We start from the raw sequence: 27122 nt of genomic DNA on the forward strand, positions 1-27122 counted from the left end.
AATTTCAGACAAAGTTTCCAAACTCACTCACATGGAAAATAAGTCGCTAGGTATCCAGATGTCCTTTTAAATTGAAGTGCACACATTGGTGATACAGGCGTTCAACTGCATACAATCCCTACAAATAAGCTTTGCCAATAGAAGGAGATGCTCTGGACCTGTTGTGCATAAGCCTAAATCATCTTGAGGGGTTTAAACGCCATCTTTGGGATGTGTTGGAGTGACATTTGTGATCTAATCATCCAACATCAGCACCTGACCTCACTAATTCTCTTGTGGCTGAATGCAGTCAAATCCTCACAGCAATGTTCCAATGTCTAGTGCAAAGCCTTCCCAGAAGAGTAGAGCCCTCCTCGTACTTTCAGGTCCAGTAGCAGCAGTTTACTCAGTCCCTTATACTCAATGGGGGGCAGATTTTTCAGTGCTGGAGACCCTAAACTGTGGAATTCCCTCTTACAATCTCTTCAAAACTATCCTATTTCCTTCTTTTACTCTCTTCTGAAGACTTGCCTCAATGGTCAGGACCCCCAACAAAGCAGATGTTATTTGTACGGTGGATAATTCTCAGCACTGCAGTAACACTGACGTAGTGGTGGTGTGTGTTGCGCTGGTGCGAGTGGATCAGACGCAGCAGTGCTGCTGGAGTTTTTAAACACTGTGTCCACTCACTGTCCACTCTATTAGACACTCCTACCTTGTCAGTCCACCTTGTAGATGTAAACTCAGAGATGATAGCTCATCTGCTGCTGCACAGTTTGTGTTGGTCATCCTCTAGTCCTTCATTAGTGGTCACAGGACGCTGCCCACAGGACGCTGTTGGCTGGATATTTTTGGTTGGTGGACTATTCTCAGTCCAGCAGTGACACTGAGGTGTTTAAAAACTCCAGCAGCACTGCTGTGTCTGATCCACTCAGACCAGCGCAACACACAGTAACACACCACCACCACGTCAGTGTTACTGCAGTGCTGAGATGATAAAAGGGAAAATTGTGTGTGGGGGGTAGAAACAAGAAAGTGGTTGTAATGTTATGGGCTATTTGTGTATATAAATCATTATTATTATTATTATTATTTTTATTATTATTATAAGTGTGCAACACTATTGTTATCAGTATATATTTCTTCTTCTTTGTCTTCCAGATATTTGTCTGCTCACTCATCCCACAGTTTCCGAGATATCGACACCATCGTTCCAACTCCAGAATGTTCGGTCTGATAATGGTAATGGTGTGCTAGTATACAGCTCTTTGATCAGACATTCAGTTTTCATACAATTATAGTTAAATGACAACCTAGAAACACCCTAGCAACCACCTGGGATACCATAGCAACCACTTATGAACACTTTTTCAACCACCTAAAATACCATAGCAACCATTCGCCAACACCTAGCAACCACCTGTGATACCACAGCAACCATCAACACCTTTGCAACCACCTAAAATACCATAGCAACTATTCGCCAACACGTAGCAACACCCTGGGAACTGCTTAAAACCTCTTCAACTCCTTGAGACCACCGGTGAGTCCAAAACGCACTTCGTCATATTCTTCATAACTTTCATATTTCATAAGCTACATTCAAAAGGTGGGGGTCGTATGAGAGCTGTAACTGTTTTCTTTCCAGTCAAATAGATGGGTGATGTAATTTTAAACCCTTATGATAAAAGAAGCTGAACTCACTATTTGTTTTTCTACTGAAAGTCGACCCATTTTTCCACAAATCTGGGCTATAAACTATAAACAGATGGCGTCTCTTCAGTGATCTGCTCTGTACAAATTATTTTTATAAAATAATACAAAGAGCGTCTAAGATTTTTGGCTTTCAGCAGTAAATTGTAAGCATATGGCAATATGTGTGATCATAAAACACATGTTCTGTTAAGTTGAGGGGAGCTTTTACAAAAAAATAAAAAATAAAATAAAAATTTACATTTATTTCATGCAGTTACTGAATAATTTGCCTTACGATTTGGTCATGTAAATTCAGATGGACAAACCAAAATATACCCTGGAGAATAAGAGGTGAAGCTGCGCCTTAACTCTGCACTTTCTTTGCAAAATGCAATAATTATTATTAATATTAATATGATTATTACCAGTAATTGTTACTGCAGCAAAGGGGCAAACCCTCTAGTAATACCCTTGACTTGTGGAAGAAAAGTTGGATGAGCCGCTGTAAAATCTGATAGCCTAAATATCTGGTCTGAGCAGTAAAAAGGGTCAAACTAACAGAGAAAGGTTTGAAAGCTTTTTTGAATCGTGGCTTTGCCTTTGTGAACGTCTCATTTACAGCCAGAGACTACAGCAGCAGCAGATTCCTTTCCCCTGCTGGAGACAGTCAGAGCCATTAGAGACAGATTCTGCCCGTGAGGAGGCAATTAAAGTCAATTACCTCCAAATTAAGTTCAATTTGTTCAGTCTCGAGAAAGAACAGCTCACGTAATGCGCAGAAAAAAGAAAAAAAAAAACACTGCAGTCTGCATTCACACATCACATGCAGCTCTGACTTGGGACTCGAGTGACATCAATTCCACACTAATCTCTCTCTCTCTCTCTCTCTCTCTCTCTCTCTCTCTCCTCGCCCTCGCAGTACTATTTTTCTCTAAACTTTGCTCGCGCCCTCAGCCGTCCGACTGCACGCGTTTCTGCCGCTTTTTTTTTGTTTTTCTACTCGTACAATCTGCATTAATGTCTGTTGGCTGGCGCTCTGTGATCTTCCTCCACTCAGCGGGGCCGCTCCTGAGCTCGACTCCTCTTCGCTCCTCACTGTAAGTAGCCCGTAGCCTCCGTACCTCTCTCTCCCTCTCTGAGCTCCTCTCTGAGGATGCTCACCGCTGTCTTATCTCCTGTTCGGTCGGACCCACGGGGTGGGGGGGGGGGCGCGGGGTGGGGGTGGCGCTGAGGTCACGCGCGCTTCTCTCCAGGGAAAGACGCTTCAGACTGTCAGTCGACGCTTTTGCGGCTGAAGTGAATGAAACTTTTCGAGAGCTTCTGTCTCCGTGAGATCTCGGTGCGAGCCGCTCGCTGGCAGCCGCGCCGCGGTGCTGGTGGTGGTACGACCCGCAGAGTCTCACAAACAACGCGAGCAGAAAGCACCAAAACAACTCGCTGCGCTGTGGGAGAGCAGAAAAACAGCTGCCGCCTGCGCCGTGACGGCCAAACCGCCACGGATAACTTCTTTACTCGAACTGTATTATTTTATCCCACTGTAAATATTCGGTTTAAATGACTGAGCAGTCTTTGAGTCCATGTTTAAAACTGTCATACTATTTTGGACGAGTAGTTCTAAGCTCTTCTAAGGCTGCGTCCAAAAAACGCACCACTGCACTATCCATACTACACTAATGACTGGACTGTTGTACTCTGACATACTATTTAGTATGCTAGTATGCTTTTTTGGACGCAGCCTAAATGGCTTGGTTTGACACAATCTGTGAATCATAAATGGCTTCCAAGTGAACTTCAAGTTTATTTGTCTTTTGCACAACATGTCAGGACAGTCATGCATTGAGATGCTTGTGGTGAGGCTCAGCTAATCACTGTACAGCAGGGCAGCGTTATATACATACTAAAAACAGTGCAGACAAAACAAAACAATACAAACAGAAAAGACTAAAACTGAAATATACACAAAATATAGAGGCCTATGTAAGAAAAACTCTCTGCTATGTACAAATACATTAAACAAGGGATAATCTGAGAGGAATATATATATACATTTTAAAGTGACTTGTGGCTGGTGTTATTGCCCATAGCAGCGATATGATATAATAAACAATACTAACAAAGTGACCGAGTGAAATGGTCATGGGGGAATGACCCACAGCATCACAGCTTGTTCAGGGGCCTAACAGCCTGTGGGTAGAAACTGTTCATTAGACTCAACTTTTTGAGTACGTAGTGAATTCGCCTGGGTAGATAGTAAGGAGACAATTGAGACTAAACCTGACACTCACAGACTGACTGACTGAGGCTGGACTTATAATGACTGTAGAAGCCTTTAGTTCATGACCTATAAAGTGCGCCATATAGGGAATAAGGAGGCATTTGGGACGAAGTCTGATAGACTGAATCTACTTGGACATTTAGTGGAATATTTGTGGAAGACATTATTGTATGACTTGTAGATTATATAGGGAGTAAGGAGCTATTTGACATTCAGCTAATGACTGAGTTCTTGTTACTAAGGGGTCTGACAAGAGTGGTATTTACACATTTAATATATTTCTGATGGGCTAGGACTGATCTAACCCTGTATTGCATGAACTATTACTTAAACATGATAAAAATGTATTAATGTGCTTGTATTATGTACATTTTTTTAGATAATGGAAATATTTTAAATAAAATAATTTTTATTTTTTTAAAGAGTGGTAGTTGGTAAAATCAAACTTTTCTCTAAAAACCTCCTTTTATTGAAAACGAGACTATCGAATTTCAACTTATACTTAGTGAATTTATAACCCAATATATACACAGTTTAATCAATACGGGTTCAATTGTTATGTGGTAATGTGGGTCATAATAACATCGTAATAAGATACATTACATACAAGTTACATACATCAGTAGTAAGACATTTGAACATAATTTTCTTGATGTGAAACCAATTTATTTCTTATTTAATTTTATTTAATTATTTTCATTGAATATCATTCATTTAGTCATCATCAACAAGTTTTTTTGATTAGAAATCTACACAACAGTGAACCAATGTATAAGTCGGATGGGATACTACAATTCCTTTTGTTAAAACTATGATTTCCAGTGGTGTAATTTATAATCCAGATAATAAATTGAAGTTACAAAATGTCTAAAATTAGAAAATTTAAATAAAAATAATGTTTTTTCCTTTTAAATGTTAAAGTTCATTTAAACTAGACAGTATTTCAGTTTTTTCTTGAAGGAATTTTTCCTAAATATTAAACAGTTATTTAACTTTGGGAGTCTTATGTCATGACCTTCTCAGTGTCAAGTGTCTGTGGAAAAAAGCAAGTGCAGGATTTTCTGGTCACGTGATGTCATCAAGCATTTGTCCTTTCAAAGTAAAAGACCATTTTTCCACAATTAAACAGTAGAGCATGAATTTGATTTTATGAATTTTGTATTACTGCCTTTTATTTCTTTCATTGAGATAAACTAATTGTTGCCATATGGCAACAATATACAATAGAGGGCTAATAAGACATAGGAAAGGCAGGCTATTTCTTTTCTATATTGCTACATTGTTATGTAGGCTTGAACCGAATGTAGTTTTTTAAATTAAACTGTTTTAGTTGAACCCTCTATTGCACGGTGTTGCCATATGGCAACAATTACTTTATCTCAATTTTACTAAAAAGCAGTTATATAAAAACTGTGTTTTCCTATTTAATTGTGGGAAAAGGGTCTTTTACTTTGAAAGGACAAATAATGTATGACATCACATGACCAGGAATTCTTAGTATGATGTTGTGATAGTCCAAATACCAATTGAAAATGTATTAATTTACAATATTTGTGAATTTTGGGTCGTACGTTTTTACTAAGTATAAGTTGGACTTGTTTGGTCTTGTTTTTTAATAAAAAGATGTTTTTAGAGAAAAATTAGATTTTCTGGTGCTTTTTTTAGATTTTATAGTGCTATGGTATGATTGCATTGTTGCCATATGGCAACAATTTACCAAATACCCCACTTTGAAAAAAAAAAATGTATTTTTTTTCACGTTTCCATTATTTAAGCAATTTTAAATACCAAAAACACATTAAAACTAATAATTCATGCAATAGAGGGTTAATGCACCAGTATTTAAACATGCAATGGAAAGAATGAGAAATATGGATGTGCGAATATGGGCATTTATGCATGCATCTGAGTATGCGCGTCTGTGTGTCAATGACCATATTGTTCTCTCTATTAGTGCATTAGATGAAAAACATGATATACTGTACCTACATTCTTGGAAAAAGAGATCACAGAGATAATCTGCTGAAACGGGTGAGGTCCTCTACACTAAAGCAGCCTATGCTCGGTATTAGTTAGACACTGTTAAAGCTGTTATGGCCTGGTCAGACATTAACTGTTCTTTGTGTTCTTGTTATAATGTGAGATTTAAGGTATTTATTGACTCACATGTAGAATAATATGGTTGAAAATTGTATCTCAATATTTTTCAGCCTTTTTTTGGTGATAAACAGTATATATCTTGATATTCATTATCTCTGAAAAAAGGAGTCGTTATTCAATCAGAAGGATCAAAATTTATACAAATTATTGCCAAGTGGACTCAAAAGGCTTATTGAAATAAAATATGGAACATGGTTTTACAGACCAACATAAGCATTAACACCAGTAGCATCTTTCACCTCGGAGCTCTTGGTTGCTCCTGTGATTCATTTGATTCTTTTAAAGCTCCAAACCGAAGCAGAGCTGACAACTCCAGCACACTCACAGCGCTGCTGCAGTGCTTGACTTCCTTTTGGCATTGACCATTTTTAACAGAATGGGCTGTTACCCAGTGTCTCTGTCTCGCATTGGCTAAAATAAAAATGATAACTTTGTTGCTTTAACTGATCGATTAATCCATTTCTTCACTTTTTTCATGTGATTGTTTAATAAAAAGTGAATTGAAGTGAAAAAAAAAATCACATCTGCTTTTTCATCTGTAAAAATGATGTCGGCCTCATGACGACTAAACGTTAAGAATTAAAAATACTGTTTCTGAAGATGTTTTGTTAGTGTGACATTCACTCTCAGGACATCCTACTGCTGATAATGGTCATGCTTACAAAATGAATTAAAAAAACAATCTTATAGATATCATGGCTATTATCAGTAATTAGCAATAAATTGATAAGTGGTCCCATTCCTAGTTATTTGTTTTTAAAAACAATGATATAGTATATATATCACCAAATATATCCCAAAATGGTAACTTTACAGGAATAGCAAAAAGCATAATTTACTATTAATGTAAGTCAATGGAACCAGAAATTTTTCCAGGTAATTTTGGGCCATTTCTTTTGGCCCACACAATGTAAAGGACTATACACACACAGACACACACACACACACGCACACACACACACACACATACACACACACACACACATATATATATATATATATATATATATATATATATATATATATATATCTAGCATTTCTAGATTTCTAGTGTTTAGAACCCAGAACCCAGGGCACAGACCCTGTCTATCTATATGGAGTAAAGCCTTGCATATGATATTTGTAGAGATGGCACTGATCTGATACCCAGTGTTGACATCGGGCCAATAACAGCAGAAAATACTTGACTGGATATCAGAGGAAAGAAAGAATATATTATATCTGATTCTAGCAGCAAAGCCTAACATTAACATAAGAACAATGTGTAGCTCGCTACAAATATAAGTATTACGTTACAATTACAGTTCCCTTTTTAAAATTATGCCTGTCACATTTTCCCACTATTTTATTTTTTTTTTGGTCAAAAAGTTGCATGTCATGTTGTTGGCTAATAGCCAGTGGCTACATGTATATCTTCCTGTAGGGTAGTAGAGTGTGTATTTAAGAAGTTTTAACATAGGCCTCTGAAGTTGTGTCATCATTTTAGGAATTTTTCTGTGACAAAAATGGATGTGGTTTTCAAAAATCACCCCTGTTACATCCTGTGGTAAACTAAAATAATCCAAAGCTGATGGATTTTGCTGCATAGATGTTTTTCCTCTGAATGTCACCAGATCCTCTGAATTACAAGGTCATTAAGAATCTGAAATATTAGACTAGAATTAAGTGACCCTTATTAGTCCCACAACGGGGAAATTTCATCTCCACATTTTAACCCATCCGTGCAGTGAAACACCACATACACACTGGTGAACACACACACTAGGGGGCAGTGAGCACACTTGCCCGGAGCAGTGGGCAGCCCTATCCACGGCACCCAGGGAGCAGTTGGGGGTTAGCCTCCAGCCCACGACTGCCCCCATGACTATTGACTATGACTATTGTTACATGCAGGCATCATAAAACCAAGATACCCCACACAAATCAACAAGTCTCATCAAATGTGGTAGTTAAAAGGCTCTGGCAGCTTTAGGCAGCAGTTTGAGTAGCTGGAGCGTTAGCTTGCTTGTAGCATGTACATAGCATGATTTGTATTTTGACTGCTGAACGACCTTATAATTCAGAGGCTCCCATGACATTCACTGGAAAAAGCACAACATGTGCCAGGTGTGGAACCTTTTTGTTTAGCACAGGGTTTGATAGCAGCAATTTTTGAAAACCTCATTCATTTTTGAAATCCAGAAATCCAGCTTAGATCCAGATGTGCGCATGACGCCGACTACAGAATGATGCACAACCTCAGAGGTCTATAGTGCTTTTAGTTGACATGATTCAAGGAGTTTGTTAAAGTGTTCAGAAAAGTTTAAGATTTATAAGTTTAATAGGTTTTAAAGTGAAAAAACATTGGTATCAGTATGAGGCGTTACTCAAGGTTGCAGTGTTGGCACTGCAGAATGAAAAGTGGTTTCATGCCATGTCTGGATGCTCCGCTGTCGCTGTGCTGTCATGTTGAATGATGTTCCATCGAGCTTCTCTTCAGCATCTGGTGTCCTTCTTAAACTAGCTGCCATCTCTGAAACTGATCAAAGAGCAGCGGGTTTGATCCACACACAGCGGTCAGCTCGAGAGCTGGAGTTGGAGAGCTGTTCCTGGATCAGCTCATAAAGGTGAATCTGACTGCAGAGTGCAGCTCGCATGCTTTGCCAAATCTCCGCTCTCTTTTTCGCCCGTTTCACGACTTTTCGATTAGCTCTTGGCCCAACAGTTATCTCAGATCTGGCTGAACTAAAGAAGGGAGGATAATGAAAAAATATTGTGTCCATTTCCCTTCCACATTTTCTCTTTGAGACATCAATAATTCTGTCACGCATGGCTTCTTCTTTCGGTAATCTGCGTGTTTTTTGCACTGCGTCATTTAGAAAATAAATGGCAAAAGAAATTGTGTTCTAGGCTAATTGAGGTGATGACATTAGATGCATTAAAGCTTGTTATGCTGTTTTGTGACAAAATAAATGGACTTAATGCTGGAGAAATTGAGGCCAGCGTTTTTAAAGAAGTGTCACAGAAAGGTTAGGGGTTGTGTAACTTCAATCTGTTAGATATTTGATTTCATATAAGAATGTCTTGGGGTCTCCAGGGCGCAAATACGTTCAAATTCCTAGAAGAATTAGGATTGGCTGATCCAGGAAAAGCTCTAAAACAGTGCTTTTACAGATGTTTGTTCTTCAGCGTTCAAGTAGTTTACACTCAGGACTGGGCCATATGATAAATTAGCTCACTATGAGCTTCTCTGAGTATCGTCAGTACTTCTAGAACCCCAAACGACTGCATGCATCATTAAAAAGACAGATTTAGACCAGTCTGTAAAAACAACCCCTGTAAAGTAACTGCATAGTAACGAGTAGCTGATTGGATGTCAGTCCATTATAACAGCATCTTATTTTATTCATGTATTTAGAGCAATTATTTAGTTTTTCTTCTTGCTGATTCTTCAATATTTTTTGTTTATTTATTTATTTTTACAAATGTTGAATTAAATAATTATTATACTCATAGTTCCATAGCCTTTTTTAAATATAGCACTACTTTTGCTGGCACATTTTGTCCATTTCAACTTGTTTGCAAACCTCAGTGAAACTAAATATTGTCATATGTGTCATATATGACAAACACCTATGTTATGCTGTGGGGGGCATTTTTATAGCATTGTTTAGGTGCACTTGTCCACACTTGTTAGAGCAGGAGTGTCTAAATCAGAGGTCACTAATACGTGGGCCCAGATGCTATACTATGCGGACCTGGACCCATAACTGATAAACTATGGAGAATTATTTAATTTCGACGGGGTGGTCCTATTTTAGTCAGCGTAGCTTTTCTAGCCTTTATGGTACCAGTTTAGTGGCTAAGGAAACTCCCAGAGCAATCACATGCGTTGTAAATATCACACGTGACGTTACTCAGCCAATCAGATCGGTGCATTGCGATGAGCACTGAGACTCAAGCGAGTGATGCACACACGGAAGGGACGAGGCGAGAAACAGCAGTCGGAGAAGAAAGTGAGTCAGAGGGAAGTTATTTCACATGGCGAACTCTAAAAAGAGAAAACTGACAATAAATGTTGTTGAAATATGACTGAATTGTACTTTATTTACTGTATTTATTTAAATACTTAACAATGATTCAAAAATACTTTTAAATAAAATGAAATTGTTTTATATATAACAACAGACTATATTCGCTGCAGAAAACTATTAAACCTCTTTAAATGCCCCCAGTGTACAGTAGGTTGGGGAGGGGGTAGGAGCACACATTACTATGCAGTGCATACTGGGAACTGAGTGCAGCTCATAGTGAAACAAGCTAATATTATAAGAAAATTAAAGTAATTTTGTGGGCCGAATAGGATTGTGCCACGGGCCTGATTTGGCCCGCGGGCCTTGTGTTTGACACATGGGACTTAAACCAAGGGTCACTGCAAATCAATACAAAGTTATTCTAACTGATCACCTTTATCCCATGATGAAACACTTCTGTCCTGTTGTAGTGGTCTCTTCCAGGATAACAGCTCCTCCATCCACAGGGCATGAGGGGTCATTGAATGGTTTGATTAATGTGATGTAAATAATGTGCTATGGCAAAAATGTCTTTAAGTGTAGTTATGAATATTGTTGTGCTTGTCCTCAAGTATCCAGATGTTATATTTTTGCTATATTGCCCGCTACGTCCACTGATAATTGCTTAGGGGTGCCCAAGATGTGGCCCGTGAGGATGTTTTATTCGGTGTGCTAAAATTACTCTAACTCTACCCCATCACTTAATAAGTGAATAAAGATGTTTATACTACATATGATTTCCTTTAAATTAGATTTTTGAAGTAATTTCATTTTAAATTGAGATGCACTGATAAAGGAATTGTGGGCCAGTGTCTGATATTGTCATGTTCATGCAATATGTAAGGACCAATCTACTGAAGTAGTTCAAAGGATTCAACAGGAGATAAATTTTTTCATAAAAAAACTGTGTTTAAAAAAATGCTGTTTCACGTTTTAGTCCATAGGCAGGGCCTTATTTGGCCACGCCCCTGAATTTTAGAGCAGGAAGTGAGGCTGCATCCCTGTTCCTTGTGACCACATGGTGAGCAGTTAGATCCCACTGTTCTTAATTGTGTCCCTAAGTCTGAAAATCTGTGCAACATTAAGAATCCTCACTACTGAAATACATATTTTCTGCAACTTTTGTGTTGTAATGAAAATATATTGATTTTATGTGTGTATAACTGTTCAAAGCTGTGCTTGCTAGTCATGTACTGGCTGACGTTTTTGATTTAGCTAAAATGAAACAGTGACTACTGAAACATTTGGAGGCATTAGTATTATATTAGTAGTCACAAAATGTTAAATCATTTATATTAATAAAACAAACATAAATAAGGCAGAAGATCATTCAAGAATTTAGTTTAAAGTCAAAGTCAGTTAAAAGTCTGCAGTGTGTTTTCAATTTGGTAAAATAATCCATACCAAGTATAAAATGTACAGACTGGAACTGGATACACTTGGATAAGCATTATGTAACAAACACCGATCAGGCATAACATTATGACCACCTCCTTGTTTCTACGCTCATTGTCCATTTTATCAGCTCCACTTACTATATAGGTGCACTTTGTAGTTCTACAGTTACAGACTGTAGTCCATCTGTTTCTCTGCATACTTTGTTAGCCCCCTTTTACCCTGTTCTTCAGTGGTCAGGACCCCCATGGACCCTCACAGAGCAGGTACTATTGGTCTGAGTGGATCAGACACAGCAGAGCTGCTGGAGTTTTTAAACACATCAGTGTCACTGCTGGACTGAGGATAGTCCACCAACCAAAAATATCCAGCCAACAGCGTCCTGTGAGCAGCGTCCTGTGACCACTGATGAAGGACTAGAGGATGACCAACACAAACTGTGCAGCAGCAGATGAGCTATCGTCTCTGACTTTACATCTACAAAGTGGACTGACAAGGTAGGAGTGTCTAATAGAGTGGACAGTGAGTGGACACAGTGTTTAAAAACTCCAGCAGCACTGCTGTGTCTGATCCACTCAGACCAGCGCAACACACACTAACACACCACCACTACATCAGTGTTACTGCAGCGCTAAGAATGATCCACCACCCAAATAGTACCTGCTCTGTGAGGGTCCATGGGGGTCCTGACCACTGAAGAACAGGGTAAAAGGGGGCTAACAAAGTATGCAGAGAAACAGATGGACTACAGTCTGTAACTGTAGAACTACAAAGTGCACCTATATAGTAAGTGGAGCTGATAAAATGGACAATGAGCGTAGAAACAAGGAGGTGGTCATAATGTTATGCCTGATCGATGTATAATGTTATGAGAAATGTAACACTCATCTCTGTAGGGTTACAAATGCAGTAAAATAAATAAAACGTAGATGTTTTGGTGCAGTAGCCCAACATCACCGAAACGCTCTGCTCTTCTAGAGTACAATAAATACTCAAATAAATCATCAAATATTGGTTTGAAATATCTAATCGTCCAGTCCTCTTTTTTCAAAGCAATTATCTGTCCCTACTGATATGATTCGGATATCATTATACATCCCTAATTTAAAACGTACTTACTTGTGCATTGTTTTGTCTATTTCAGACTTGGTCCACCACGAACTCTACACTTCCCAAAGACAAAAAGTTTGGTCTCCTCTGTTTTAAGGGCATGTGTGCTTGATTCACTGTTGGGTATTGGTCCCGTGCATGAACTGGTCACAGTTTCTGGAAAAAAAACACCACTGTGGAGAGAAAACATGAAAGCAGCTTTAATATTATATCTTACTAGTTTGCAGCTGTTTTATTAGAAACATTTATTATCGAGCAATATTTAATTTAACAGCAGTGACAACAGCAGGGCACAAGTTTCCAAAAGGAATAGTCCAGAGGTGCGAGATGGAAAGTTTCACTCTGAAACGCAGTAAATGAATTTAGTTTTATTGATAGAGACGTTCACATTTTGACAGGACAGTTTTGTATGTGCACCTGTAGGTATGAGTGTGAGTACATGTGCATTTCAAACAGTGTATGGTATTGTGCAAAAGTCAGAGACCACCCTTTATTTATTCACTTTCCAGTCAAAACAGTCATTAGGTGCAAGTTATTCATTTTTCAGAAGGTATTTCTGAGTATGTTAGACATAAGAAAATCTATTTGCATAAAGAAGAAGAAAGTCGAGGAAAATAAGTGAAAAAAACAAGAGTTTCCAAAACTGGAGTTCCAAAAAAGATTAAAAGATATAGAGAAAATGGGACTCGTGCAAGACCTGGTAGACCACCAAATCTGTCACCATCACATAAACCAGGGGTGTCAAACTCAACCACTAAAAGGGCCGTATTAAAACATCTCAGCAAATCTGAGGGCCAGCTGTTTTTATTTCATTTTTACTTAACATTTTGCCGCAACCCGAATGGGCCATTGTTTATTCAAAATATACCAAAACTGCAACAGCAAAATAGGCACTGAATACTTATTAAAAAATAATTTTAAATAAAAATTAATTTTTTAGGTAGTTTATTTTAAAACTGCCTATTTGCTTGAACTAAACACCAGACATCTTTTCTTATTGTGTAACTGCTGGCCCATAGATTGTTGCTGGGGGAAGGGGGTCAGCACGCACGCTGTTGCAGTGCATCTTGGGGACTGTAGGGTGAAATGGGCTACTAAGAACAGAAAATTAAAATCATTTTTGCGGGCCAAATAGGCCTGTGTCACCGGCCTGACTTGGCCCATGGGCTTGTGTTTGACACATGGGACATGAACAGAACCTAAAGCTTACATCTTTGAGAGAGAGGAGAAAATCAAGCTAAACCTTTGGTTCAGATCTGAAAAAACCCACAGGTGTTTCTGTCCATCCTTCCACTGTGAGAAGACAACTCAACACTATGAGTCTGAAAGGATGTGTAACTGTCAAGAAGCCTCACTGAGAAAAGGAAATTGGCAAAAAAGAAGAAAATTTGCTAATAAAAAAAGTTGCTGGCACTCTCAGAACAATGGACTGATCACCCCGGAGTCCAGACCCCGACATCACTGAATGTGTTTAGGATTATATTTATGGCATTTGGCAGATGGTCTTATCCAGAGTGATATACAATTTGATCATTTTACACAGGGAGGCGAATTTAGTGTTAGTATATATATATATACACTTTTGCAAAGTGCTGTATGTGTCACCCTTGTTTGTTGCAGTTTCTGTATGTCCGTTTCTGGCTGTGTTTTTTGTGCTGTGTGTGTGGCTGTGTGTCTTTAGTGTATGTGTCACTCTGTGCCTTTGTGCTGTGTGTGTGTCTCTTTGGTAAGTGTGAGTGCCGTCGCGCTGAACACACCCTGACACATTAGAATGCTAACAGCTACCGTATAAAACCCAGGAATGGCGCTGGAGCCGTCCAGAGTGGTCATAAAGCCTGAAGCAGAGGAAAGGAATGAAGTGGTGAACCCCACACTTGGCATGCGCACACAGCAGCCCTGCTGCCTAATTGAAACCAGCTGTGTGCGTGTGCACGTGTGAGGGTGCGCGCGCGTTCGTGCGTGGAATTACGTTGGGGTTCGCACACGCACGCCTTGCGTTTGCTTGAGCATTTGTGTGCATTTATGTGTGTGTTAGCGTGCTCAGGGTGACGTGTGTGTCAGTGAGGTCCATTTATGACGTTTGTGTCAGTTTATGTAACTTTGTTTTTCTTCCACGATTTTCTAACTCCTTTAGCACTCAGAATCAATACTGTCATACTCCAGGGATATTAAAATATGTTTACATTCATTTGCACTTTATATTTATTATTAAACTGCATATTAAATCTGTAAATTGAAACACTCCCAATCACATATATGCAATACCCTCACGTGCAGTACCATAGCTGCTACATTCTTTTATATCCACCCTTTTCATTTCACTTATTTTACTTTTTTATACTTCTATTTTAAATTATTTTATAGTTTAGTTTTCTACTTTTACTTTTTAATATAATTTTAAATTATATAGTCGTTCTTTTAATATCTAGCATTTTATATTTTACATTAGCCTATATTTTTGCTTTATTCCTGGTTTAATCTTTTTTTTTTTGTTTACGCTCTGTTAGGATTGCTACCCAATTTCGTTGTACCCTGTGCAATGACAATAAAGAATCTTGAATCTTGAATCTTGGCGATCCATTCCAAGCTTTCGGTGATGGCCCTTAAAACTTATCTAAGGCCGCATTCAGACAGTGGAGCATATTTCCACCTGAAACACCATTAAATGGTACAGTAGGATGTGGATTTGAACAGTGTTCAGTTTCAGCGGTAAAGCTCTGCTCATCATGTGTCACTTTTCACAAAGTAACCAATGAAAAAAGAGTTTGAATCGGGGCTGAAATATAGGACAGGTTTGCTCACTTTTGGATTTAAAAATATTCAGCTCAAAGATAAATGTTTATTCATTTGCATATGTATCATGATCTACATTGTTATCATAGACCTTTGCTAAAAGACCTTAGCCACATTTACATGCAGCCGCATTATCCATTAGTAATCCGACTAATAGCTCAATCGGAATAGAATACGTCCATATTTACACCTCAATCAGGTAAGACTAGTCCGATTGAGGCCATTCAGAATACAGTTTCTGTCTGATTGAACGAGGTAAATAATCCTGTAAATAATCAGTTAAATAGAAGAATAATATCCGTGTAAACGCCTGTATCTGATTACATTCCCTAGCAGAAAGTTTAAGTACGTTCTGATCATGTTCATCACGTCATAGTGAAAGTTTATAACGTTCAACATGGCGGAGCAGAAACTGGTCTGCAGAGGAGACGAAGTTTATGCTCTGATCTTTAAAAGACGGCGGTGGGACGGACGTCCAGCTTATGTGTCTCAGAACACGACGTCTTCCTCTCTGCCTTCTTTAATAAATACATGTGAAGGACGTTTTCCTGAGTCTGACATCATTTTAAAGTAGTTAAAAACACAAGCGCTGCTCACTGCTGCTCATCTCACTCTGACTGGACTCACCTGATGCTCGTTGTCATGGTAACATCTACACTAAGTGGTTCTCTACACATGCGCATCATTTTGGGTCTGATTACTTGTTGTGAGCATGTTAACAGACATTTTTCATCAGAGTGTTGAGTAGAGTGAGCAAATAAACACCTCAGTCTTAATCCATAATCGGAATGTATTCAGTCGGATTGGCAAAAATCTTTGCATGTAAACACAGCCACTGAGAACTAGATGATGAGTTCCCCTCATCACTGTGGCTTGGTGGAAAATAGTTAGCTGGAGGAAGGTAGATCTCCAAGACCAGGGTTGGTGACCACTGACATGGAGTGGTGTGTGATGGGGTGCTGAACTTCCTGGCCATTACAGAGCTTATAAAGACAGTGAACATGACAAAAATCTGCCTAGCAAAAAAAACCCCCAATTCACTTGAAAAGGAAGAGACACTAGGATGCCAAATAAAAATAGAATTTGTTTCTGGTAGCATCAGAGCCAGTTTAAGGGGAGCCTGGCCGCTCCCTATTTCTCCTGTCATATCTAGGACATATCTTTGAGAGAGTCCTTAATGAATAGGGGTGAACAGAGCTAACCATCTAAAAACTAACAATCAAACTGGTTTTCAACCATGTGTTCCTGTAATTCTGGAAAGAAGAAGAATGTTTTCCATTAGAAAATGAACGAAGTAGGATAGTAGAATTAGGGCTGCTACAGAGTGCTGATTGGTTGGTGAGCTGATCAGCTCATTGGCTGAGTGAAGCAGTTTGTGCTCCCTAACGTCATAAACATACATCAGGCATATAATACATCGTATAACTGGAGCTTAAAGCATTCAAAATAGAACAGTGGTGTTATAATGTTTATACTGTTCTGTGTTCACTAAATGAACTCATTCTTCTGTATAAAATGTTTAAGCATTTACAAACTGTGATGCTCCATATTCATTTATCTTGGGCTCGCTTGGGAGCGCCCCCTAGTGTTTGACACACCCAGAAGACATTACTATGTAAGTCTCCTTACTACATATTCTCTGGTAGCATTCAGTTCTGAATTTAAACCTAAATTTCACGCCTTAACATTCCAGGCTTATTACATACGAAAGCTTATTATTCAGTAACTACAGGGCCTTCAATGCAAACTAATGGAGCTTTTCTTAGGATATAGGAGTATGTAATAAATCTTGGCTCGGTAAAACTAAACTGCAAATTAATGAGAAGCGTCAGCCAATAGGAAACAAGAGGGCGAGCTGTGTGTTATGACAGTTATGGCATGTACATGTCCATGTTGGCCAGAGTGAACTGTGTCAGCATGTAGAATTAGCCCTCTCTGTGTGCTGCTCCCCTCTATCACTGTGTAAATGAGGCAGGAGGCTTCCTTTATTGCTTAAATGCACTGCTTTTTTTACGAATGACAGTGCAAACTCATCCGCAGTTGAATGGGTAAGCACTTATTATCATTTTATTTGATCTGAGTAACGATAAAACACTGAGTAGAGTGATGAGTGACTTATATTTCTATTCATACGTTTCTTGTCCAAAATGTAGCTTGTAAGATTAACTAAATAAAAAAAGACAGATCTTGCTTTGTTAGATCACATTCATTACATATATAATAAATGTAATCACTACATAGCTAAATCACATTATTAACAGAGAAGAGCAGGTTAAACAGACGAAATGTCCACGACTGAGAAAAAGTGCACTGACTTTAATTCGTGTGGAACTGAGGTGTATTATTTAATCGAGTAAAGTCAGCCCACTTTTTCTTTGTACTGTGCCTTTAAGACTGATATAATCATGATGTAATTTACTTGGTCTGATTGGCTGCCCTGCATTGTACTTCATTTGAAAAGCAGTGTGGGGTGAGACTCTCCTTATTGCTTCACCATGAAGGGGCAGTGCTAAACTGCTGTAGGCTGGATAGGCAGATATATGGATATATATTTGTGACATCACAAAAAATGGATTTAAAACAAGCATTTTTTAATCAGCCTACTTTCCATATATGGACTGTATGGAATGAACAAAACGTTTTGAAACTTCAAAAGGATTTACATACTACCTCAAAGCTTCTTATTACAAAATAGGAAAATACTGGTGGCACAGGCCTTTTAAACTAGCGGTCTTTACTGCACTGAAAAAAGTGTTGCATTGAATTTCCTTGATTCAAATGGGTCCATTAATTACACATAAATCTAATTATTTTTCATGATATACATTGTTAGGAGTGGAATTTATGCATAGACGAAATATCAGCACAATATTAGGATTTATAACCCCTTAATTGAAATGTTTCTTTTCTTTTCTTTTTGACTTCTGCACATTTATTATACAATTATTTTTTATTTGCTGAACTTAACATGCTGGAAAAGAGTAAAACATAAAATGTGGCCTGTGTAAAAATGTTTTTTTTTTTTTAAACAATATATTAACCCCTTAAACTCCCAGGCTTATAAAATACTAAGGCTTATTCAGTAACCACCGGGACTTCAGTGCAAACTACCTGAGCTATTCTTAGGTTGTAGAAGTGTGTAATTAAACAGCCCAGGCCTGTTAAGTGTTAAATTCAACAAATAAATAGACATTAAACAATAAAATTGTTAGAAATAAATTATTTTCTTATTTAAGTTTGAGGATGTGTTAACTTGTTTTCACTTTGAAGATCAACAAAGCATGTAATTTGACGGGGGTGTTCAGACTTTCGCCTGTGACTATATATTATATTATTATCATTTTCAAAATAACTTTGTTTTTGAATCTATTAAGTTCACAGCATCAGTCTTCTTCACTGTTGGACTGGATGCTCTGATTAGCATTAGCCAGTAACGATGTTTTTGTTCTGCCGGCTACAATTTGTGTGCCTGGAGACTGCAAATGAAACCATCCTGTAAATCTTCTATTATAGGCAGTAAAAACTAATTTTAGATTTCCTGCTCAGGGCAGCGTCGCGCCTGATTGCTCACTCACACTCCGAGAGGTGCCTGAGCCGTTACAGAGCAGCATCGATGGAGGTGTGTGTGTGTGTTTGTGTGTGTGTGTGTGAGTGTGAGTGGCGGACACTCTAATAATGAGTAGATTTACAGGCCAGGCTTTACCTGTTAAAGTCTTTATCACATGTTAAAGTGCTTGTGGAGTGATTGTGTGTCTGGGTGAAGGTGGTGGCTGATTAGCTCTGACAGGCTGACTGTGTGTGTGTGTGTGTGTGTGTGTGTGTGTGTGGCAGTTACAGCTGCAGTCACCCACCAGGCAAATCTGCTAACTGCTAACATGACTGCTAACTCCTCCTACTAAATTCTGCATATAACAACTAGCAAAGCCGTGTTAGAGAGTTTAGAGAGTTTAGAGAAGGTGTATACTCAGTTGTTGAATGAGGTGATGGAAATTCTTCATTCTAGTGTTCTAACCACACCTAAAGTTCTCTTCTGTACCTGCAGGTTCTTCCAAACGAGTTCAGCGATAGTTTGGCTGTTATTCTTACATGAGAGAAGTGAAAGTTTTAACTGATTTGAACTAAAGTGTGAGTCAATTTGAGTTAAAGTCTGAGTTGATTTGAGACAAAGTTTGAGCTAAGAGTTTCAGTCCATTTGATTTAAAGTTTGCGTTGCTGTGGGGTAGAGTTTATGTTAATTTGGGGTCAATTTTGAATTAAAATTTGAATTGATTTCAGAAAGTAGTTGATTTGAGAGAAAGTTTGAGATAAATGTTTGAGATGATTTGAGAGAGATTTCAAGTGGATTTGAGGTAGATTTTTAGCTAAATGTTTGTGCTGATTTGAGTGAAAGTGTGGGTTGATGAGGTGAAGTTTGAGTTGTTTTGAGGTACAAGTTAAGCTAAAGTTTGAGTTGTATTGAGTTAGTTCGAGCTAAAGTTTGAGTTGAGTTAGTTTGACCTACATTTTGAGTTGTTTTGAGTGAATGTGAGTGTTGACAAAGCAAAGTTTTAGTTGTTTTGAGTTAGTTTGAGAAAAGGTTTGAGTTGTTTTGAGTTAATTTGAGCTAAAGTTTAAGTTGTTTTGAGTTAGTTTGAGCTACAGTTGGAGTTGCCTTAAGTGAAAGTGTGAGTTCACAAGGCAAAGTTTGAGCTGTTTTGAGTTAGTTTGAGCTACAGTTTGAGTTGTTTTGAGTTAGTTTGAGCTACAGTTTGAGTTGAGTTAGTTTGAGCTACAGTTTGAGTAGTTTTGAGTGAAAGTGTGAGTTGACAAGGCAAAGTTTGAGTTGTTTTGAGTTAACAACTCAGTTGTTTTGAGTTAGTTTGAGCTACAGTTTGAGTTGCTTTGAGTGAAAGTGTGAGTTGACAAGGCAAAGTTTGAGTTGTTTTGAGTTAGATTGAGCAAAAGTTTGAGTTGTTTTGATTTAATTTGAGCTACAGTTTGAGTTGCTTTGAGGTTTGAGCTACAGTTTGAGTTGTTTTGAGGTACGGTTTGAGCTACAGTTTGATTTGCTTTGTTTGAAAGTGTGAGTTGACTTGAGGCAGAGTTTGATTTGTTTTGAGTTACAGTTTGAGCTGACATTTGAGTTGATTTAAAATCAATTTTGAGTTAACTTGAGATAAAGTTTCAGTTGACTTGAGCTAAATTTTGAGTTTCAATTTTAGTTGATTTAAGCTTCAGTTTGACCTAACTTAAGCTAAAGTCTCAGTGGATTTGAAGGTGTCTGGGTGATTTTAGAAAAGTCTTCAGTTAGCTAAGTTGAGTTTAGCTAAAAGTTTGAGTTATTTTGAGTGAGAAATTGAGTTGATTTCAGCAAAGGTTTGAGTTAATTTGAGACAAAGTTTAAGCTAAAAGTTTTTCCACTTGATTTCAAATTTAAATTGATGTGGGGTAAAGAGATTTCAAGTGGATCTGAGGTAAAAATGCAGTTTGAGTGGATCTGTGCTAGAGTGTCATTGCCTTAAGGCAAGATTTTAGTTGTTTTGAGGTTCTGTTTGAGTTAAAGTTTAAGCTGATTTGAGGTACAGTTTGAACTACCATTTGTGTTAATATCAGCTAAAGTTTGCGCTGTTTTGAGATGGTTTTCACTCGACTGGGTGGAGATGTGACGGAGACAAAAAAGGGACTTCAGCTATTTGTAACCTGACTGGAGTTGGTTTGAGCTGCTGGTCCTCTGCAGGCTGAGACTGAGTGTTCCAGTGTCTGAGTGACGGTGAGAGGTGAGCTTCTCAGACAGCAACACTGCAGCCTTTCCAGCCATAACTGAATACATTTGGCCACGAAGCTGTTTTTCCTGGAGTCTCATTCTGGCTGCGGGTTTCCATCTAAGATCTGTTGCGAAATGTGACAAGAAAACAGCAGTGAGTTTTTTTTTTCTGCTCGTGTTTGTTTTCTCTTGCGTGGCCCGGCCGACAGCGGCTGCCGACGGAGCCGTGTGTGTGCTGTAGCCGCTGAGGCCTCCTCCTCTCTCCTCTCTTTCTGCTCTATCAAGTCATTATGCAGTGTTCTTGCATTTTTTTCCTCACGCAGTACTTCAGATGAGGGAGGTTTGTGGTCAGCTCTTGGAAAGGCTGAATAATTTAGCTCAGCGCTGGAGAAATATCCAGTGAATGTGTTTGGTGGAGTCTGACGAGTAGTAATCGTATTATTGCATCTCACCATGAAGGCCAAGTGCTTCTATTGTACCTCGGGACTCATGCACTTGCAGTGTGTATAAAGCAGAGAAAGGCAAAATCATATGCTGGTGTTTTAATTCTGTTTTTTTTAGATGTAAGTGCATTTGATAGGAAGCTTCATAATTTCTTAATAAAACTGTAATCCTCGCAGTGTTAGAGTGGCTCCACTCCTTATTATTTGCAAGATGACTCAGACGTTCTATCTTTGGACTATGTGTAGATCTTTCCAGTAGAGCAAGACTTGGATGAAATCTGCCGCTTTGATACACCAGCTCTTTAACCTTTTAACGCTGAGGCAAAAAAAAAAGTGTCTCTTTCAGCATTTTGGTCTACTTTTCTTAAATATAAATATTATTTCTCACTGGTATATACACCGATCAGGCATAACATCATGACCACCTCCTTGTTTCTACACTCACTGTCCATTTTATCAGCTCCACTTACTATATAGGTGCACTTTGTAGTTCTACAGTTACAGACTGTAGTCCATCTGTTTCTCTGCATACTTTGTTAGCCCTCTTTTTACCCTGTTCTTCAGTGGTGGTGGTGTGTTAGTGTGTGTTGTGCTGGTCTGAGTGGATCAGACACAGTGCTGCTGGAGTTTTTAAACACTCAGTGTCACTACTGGACTGAGAATAGTCCACCAACCAAAAATATCAGTGGTCAGGACCCCCATGGACCCTCACAGAGCAGGTACTGTTTGGGTGGTGGATCATTCTCAGCGCTGCAGTAACAATGGGAGTGGTGTGTTAGTGTGTGTTGCGCTGGTACAAGTGGATCAGACACAGCAGTGCTGCTGAAGTTTTTAAACACTGTGTCCATTCACTGTCCACTCTATTAGACACTCCTACTTTGTCAGTCCACCTTGTAAATGTAAAGTCAGAGACGATAGCTCATCTGCTGCTGCACAGCTTGTGTTGGTCATCCTCTAGTCCTTCATCAGTGGTCACAGGACGCTGCCCACAGGACGCTGTTGGCTGGATATTTTTGGTTGGTGGACTATTCTCAGTCCAGCAGTGACACTGAGGTGTTTAAAAACTCCAGCAGCACTGCTGTGTCTGATCCACTCAGACCCTTTAGCAGATTCTGGATTCTGTTCTGAATGATGCTCATACATTGTCACAGTGCATCCAACAATAAAGGCAGCACTGGGCTTCTTTTATATAGTGATAGAATAAGGCACACAGTAAGGCACAAAGTTCTGAAATCAACATGCTCATATATTGTACTAAGACCAATTTGGGCATACGCTTGTCCTTTACCCTCAGCATAGAAGGTTCAGCAACCATATGTTACATAAATTGCGTTTTGATTTCATTAAAGATGTTTAAATTCACTACAAATAATAAAAAATCATTTTAAATATCATCTCATTAAGGAGCAGCCTTACATGGATAGTTATCCTTTATACTCCTTGGTAACACTTTATTTGGATAGTCCACTTTAGATGCTTCAACTAGATCAACTAAATATATACTAAATTCACCATGATTTTCTTGAACTCTAAACCTGACTCTAATCCTAACCCTAACCTTAACCTCAACCCAAAACCTAAACCCAACCCTCACCCTGGTCCTAGCCCTAACCCTGGTCCAAATCCCAACCCTAACCCCACCACTGTTTAGAATCAACTGAGTTTCTACAGATAGTTTTTGAACAAGTTGAACATCTGTAGGTAATCTATAGGGGACTATAGTGGACTATCAAAATAAAGTGAGACCTACTCTTTTTGTTGATGTCAGTATTAAATCTGAACTATGTAAGATTTTTTTAGAATTGAAAGAAGTAGCTTTAAGCCAGTCACACCGAATGCAAGCCTGCCTGGTGACAAAGCCAGTTCACTTCAATGGGAAATGATACTAGAACGTGAGAAATGATTTCACATCCAGTAGCTTTGAATTTTGCTTTGCACTGAGTCATACAGGTGAACTTTAACCCCGTGAATTTGCAAACCTTAGAGGCGTCAGCCTGTGCTGAACAAGAGAGTGAGCTTTGGAATCTTTTTCTCTATTGAGTCAGGAGAAACAGACATGCTGAAATATGGTGTACATATGCTGCTGTGAGTCGCCCTGTAATGCCTGAAATAGTTCAAAGTCAGAGGCGTTGAGTCAGATTTCTCAGGCGTTTATCGGCATCATACGTCTTTTCGTATTAATGTCACACGCACAAACTCTAAAAGAAGGTCCAGCTCCATATTTAGATCTCAAATGCAAAAACAACATTATACTGATGAAGACATGATGACAATAGTAAATAATCCACTCACATCCTCGGAAGACATGTCTGTCACCAAGGTTTTACTTTGTTCTCTTTGAATTCTCTTTCAATCGTCAGATTCATCCTCCTGAGGAAGGGATCCAAAGCCCAATCGATGTGTTGTGTGCAATTACACATCTCCACCAGTGGTCTCCAAATATAGATGTTAATTAAGAGCATCTACTAGATGTATACACCAATCAGGCATAACATTATGACCACCTCCTTGTTTCTACACTCATTGTCCATTTTATCAGCTCCACTTACTATATAGGTGCACTTTGTAGTTCTACAGTTACAGACTGTAGTCCATCTGTTTCTCTGCATACTTTGTTAGCCCCCTTTTACCCTGTTCTTCAGTGGTGGTGGTGTGTTTATGTGTTGTGCTGGTACAAGTGGATCAGACACAGCAGTGCCGCTGGAGTGTCACTGCTGGACTGAGAATAGTCCACCAACCAAAAATATCCAGCCAACAGCGTCCTGTGGGCAGCGTCCTGTGACCACTGATGTAGGACTAGAGGATGACCAACACAAACTGTGCAGCAGCAGATGAGCTATCGTCTCTGACTTTACATCTACAAGGTGGACTGAGAAGGTAGGAGTGTCTAATAGAGTGGACAGCGAGTGGACACAGTATTTAAAAACTGAAGCAGTACTGCTGTGTCTGATCCACTTAGACCAGCACAACACACATTAACACACCACCACCATGTCAGTGTTACTGCAGTGCTGGGAATGATCCACCACCCAAATAGTACCTGCTCTGTGAGGGTCCATGGGAGTCCTGACCACTGAAGAACAGGGTAAAAGGGGGCTATCAAAGTATGTAGAGAAACAGATGGACTACAGTCTGTAATTGTAGAACTACAAAGTGCACCTATATAGTAAGTGGAGCTGATAAGCGTAGAAACAAGGAAGTGGTCATAATGCTATGCCTGATCGGTGTATTATATTGTACTGACCATGAGCATCTTCATACCATGTAGTAACCATCACGTCTGAGAAAAAAGGAACATTCTGATGATGCCAAAGGCCAGATTACATCGCCCGGACAAACATGAAAATTCTATTGTTGTCAGTTGTCCTTTGAATTTTCAGAAAAAAGAAATTACAAAAAAAGAAAACTAGAGTAAATGGGAAGAGAAGGTTCTAGAGTTTTTTGGCCTTTAAAGAACCATCCATGACTCTGAAAAATGTATTTACAATTCAAAACAAGTGGTCCAGTGACTAAAATGTGGCATCAGAAGTGGCTGATTTAACCCCTTAACATTCCAGATTTATTTCATACCAAGGCTTTTTATTCAGTAACTACAGGGACTTCAGTGAAAATTAATGGAGCTATTCTTGGGTTATAGAAGTGTGTAATAAAGCTTTGGGCCTGCCAGCCTGCCCATGGCTTGTTAAGGGGTTAAAAAATACTCATTTTCTGATTATTCTCTTTATCAGTTGTTTAACCCTTTTGTTGCCATATGAAGGCTGAAGCAGAGGGCTAATAGCAGGTTTTACGGTGATCTGGCTGTGTGTTTGTGCTGTACTTCTGAGATGTGGGATGTTAGAGCTGGTTTCTCTCACTCTGGCTAGTGATGGCAGGTTCCTCTGAGTGTTCTGATGTGAATCATGTCGCTATTTTTAACCCTTTGTTTATAATATGAAGGCTAAAAGCAGAGATATTATATAAGAGTAGCGAGTGGGGTCTGGGTGATTTTGGAGCTGGGTTTCTGGCCGATGGATGGTCAGAGGTGGATGAAATCACTCTGTATGGTGAGGCAGAGTCTGATGAGTGATCTGATGTGTCAGTCATGTCGCTGTTTAAACCCTTTGTTGGAATATGAAGGCCAAACAGCAGAGCAATAATATCAGGATTTTAGGGGATTTTTCCAAGCCGAATTACTCAGTGATGCTGACATCTGAGGAGAAGGTGTGTGTGAAGGCAGAAGGTTTGTGAAGGCAGAGGCCTGTGGTTACAGACAAGTACCAGTTTGTGTAGGGTTGCTGGTTCAAATCCCATGACTGTCAAGGAAACTATGTGATGAAAGTGAGCCAGCAACCAAGGGCTTAAGGTATTACCGTCCTGTTCTGGACTCCTGATCAAGCACCTTAAAGGAAGATTCCAGCCTAATCTCTATCTGCTGCATCTGTTGCATATGGCTACTTTCAACAGACAGTAATTTTCTCTGTACCTGTAGAAAACATCAGAAAGCCTGTTGAAACATACCTAATGAGTTCATTCTTACTGAGATGGGTCTAGTTTTCCAGAGGGAAGAATTTACCAATGTCATGATGTGGGCAGGGTTTACAAAGGTTCCTGTCTGATCACATGTGGGTACCAGAAGACCTTCGAGAAATTGAAAGCAACCCAAATAACATTTCGTAAGAACAGTTTGGTAAGACATGCTCTAATGTGTGTCTCATCCTTAGTCCCTGTGTTGTTCGAGTGACATGGTTGTAGTATTGAATCTACTTTACATTGTCAGATACCTTAAATGCTAATTCCCAGTAGCTTCTATAATAAGTGGGTTTTAAATCAACAGGTATTCAGTTCTTCTCTAAATGTAGAAAATGTATTGAAATTATTGTCCATGGTATTTGATTGATATGATATACTGTAGATGCAGCATATAGAGATTATGTTGAGAAACACTGAAGTATTATTTTAATCCTCATTTGCTAAAGTTAATCAATCCCAGATAGAACATCTGTGAAACTGGACAACAATTGAGAGAATATTTCCCAAGATTGACCCTGAAGAGTGTTTTTTCATACCGTGAAAGGACGTTTTCATCCAAAGTGTGTTTTAATTACCGAGTTATGTGTGCAAGTCAGAATTCACATCTATATTATTTTAATCACACTCTTGATGGTTGTAATATAGCACTATTTTGAAGCTTAGCAGCAACTCACAGTGAGAGCTTGCCAGGTTCCCACATTTAAATGTTGATTTTTTTATGCACAGATTTAACCAAAGCATCTACAGATACCATGTAAATAAAATTAATTTCAGCTTTACTGTGCTGATATTTCCTCTTCTACTTTGTTGTCAAAAATAAAAGTGCCATGTTTGACACTGTCTTCTTTCACTAATCATACTGGTCATTTTTAACGAGATTTATTTATTACCCTCCACCCGTCCACTCACATACACCAGTGATTATATGCATGCCATTCAAATCTGTGACTGTTGATTGGCTGGATTTA

General features: G+C 38.8%; 1 protein-coding gene across 2 annotated transcripts in view; it reads left to right on the forward strand.

The window, feature by feature from the left end:
- Positions 1-2539: 2539 nt before the first annotated feature.
- Positions 2540-27122, forward strand: part of erg (ETS transcription factor ERG) — a 108684-nt gene continuing 84101 nt past the window's right edge. The window contains exon 1 of one of the 2 annotated variants that reach the window (XM_036594602.1): positions 2540-2771. The gene's annotated coding sequence lies outside the window, so the exon portion shown is untranslated. The remainder of the gene's footprint in view (positions 2772-27122) is intronic. The other variant, XM_036594599.1, reaches the window with a different exon arrangement.

The sequence above is a fragment of the Colossoma macropomum genome, unplaced genomic scaffold, assembly GCF_904425465.1.
Source record: "Colossoma macropomum unplaced genomic scaffold, Colossoma_macropomum, whole genome shotgun sequence".
In the NCBI taxonomy this organism is placed as follows: domain Eukaryota; kingdom Metazoa; phylum Chordata; class Actinopteri; order Characiformes; family Serrasalmidae; genus Colossoma; species Colossoma macropomum.